The 1,539-nt window shown below is 38.4% G+C and overlaps 1 long non-coding RNA gene across 1 annotated transcript; it reads right to left on the minus strand.

Annotated features, from left to right (window-relative positions):
- Positions 1-909: 909 nt before the first annotated feature.
- Positions 910-1,292, minus strand: LOC129164881 (uncharacterized). Its single transcript, XR_008564345.2, has 3 exons — positions 1,167-1,292; positions 1,028-1,085; positions 910-953 (listed from the first exon to the last, which is right to left on the minus strand). It is a non-coding gene; the product is annotated as an uncharacterized lncRNA (long non-coding RNA).
- Positions 1,293-1,539: the final 247 nt, after the last annotated feature.

Here is a 1,539-nt window from a genome sequence, read left to right on the forward strand (position 1 = left end):
GTTTGTCTGCTTCAACACACCTGGTTTTAATCAGCAACAAATAGCTGAGCTGCTTAACAGCTAATCTAACCTGTTAAAGCAGGAAAACCACTGAAACGTGCTGGATAGTAGCTCTCCAGGAGCCCTGGGCTCAAGTTACAGTCTGCTGCAGAAAGTTATGAAAATACCCCATGAGAAAATTATTCTGTAATGTGTTCAGCCCACTAAAACTGCCCTGATTTCATTATTTACTGATACTAGCTGCTCTCTTGGTCGTAGGTGATCCTCTGGTGTCTGCAGCTGGTCTCTGGTGTCGTCAGGATCAGGAGCTTCCAGAAGAATGTGCCTTTCAATGACTCTTTCCCCCTTATTTGTTATATTAATTAAATAAATTTCAATTTATATATTTCCTGTTTTTGTTCATGTTCATAAATACTTCAACATGCTTGAAATTAAAAGGAGCTTTTAACAGTGAGGTGCTAGTTTAATTCATCACAATAGAGCTAGTTAAACATGCATTGTGATAATTCAATTAATGTAATTTATAAATATCCATTAAAATATCAAAACTGGATTCTAAATGAGATATTTGGCAGCACAGAAAACTTGTCAAACACAATATTTATTATAATAATTGTAGGCAGACAGGAGACAGAGCTGATGGAGGTTCTCAGTTATCGAAGGATGGCTGAAGGCTTTCCAGGAACAGGAGATGTGGTGTTGTCTCTTCTCTCTCTATTCTGCCAGATGAGCTGATAGGTTACAGGTGTGTGAGGACATCCTCATGCTGTCACAACCAGATGACAGAGTTATCAGGTGATCAGCCAGGCTAATGATGAGATGCAGAAAGAAAACAAATCCAGGACAGTGTACAGTAATAACAATAATCTGTGGTGTTGCTCACCTTATGTGCTGTTATAGAGTATTAACGTGTGCCTGCCTCATGGTGTAGAGTCCATATTTTGCTGAGTGTCCTGCAATAATGCAGGTTATTAGTTAATTTACTTTTGATAGCAAAAACAAAATATTTAATGTAAAAGTTATTTACCAGGTGAATCAGCTCACACGTCACCACCAAGTGTCACAGGGGCAGAATCAGTAGCCTCCTTCATGATGTCATGATGTAATCACATACTTATTTAATTGTTAATATCTTAAAAATTCTGAAATGTTTTAATTTTTTTTACCTTGAACAGTTCACTGAGCTTGCACTGTCACTGAGGTGGAAGCTGGAATCAACAGCAGACACCTCACATCTTGGTCTTTTCAGGGGTGTGGACGCTGCTCTGGGACTTTCTGGAAGATGAATTTCCATCATGGTCCCAGTGGGTCACCAGACACACTGCGGCTGTGAACTCCATTCTGGCTGGCTATGTAAAAACAAAGTAGCAGCACATTTATAAATGTTTAAAAGAGCATAAAATCACGTGTAACAATAATCTGTGAAACAAATTAAAACTAGAAGGTGATAATAAAATGTTTACATAGAAGATTATTAAAAATAATTCACCTTTGCTACGGGTAAGGCTTCACGTCAGCCTGGAGAAGTGCATTCTTGCA

The sequence above is a fragment of the Nothobranchius furzeri genome, chromosome 14, assembly GCF_043380555.1.
Source record: "Nothobranchius furzeri strain GRZ-AD chromosome 14, NfurGRZ-RIMD1, whole genome shotgun sequence".
NCBI lineage: Eukaryota > Metazoa > Chordata > Actinopteri > Cyprinodontiformes > Nothobranchiidae > Nothobranchius > Nothobranchius furzeri.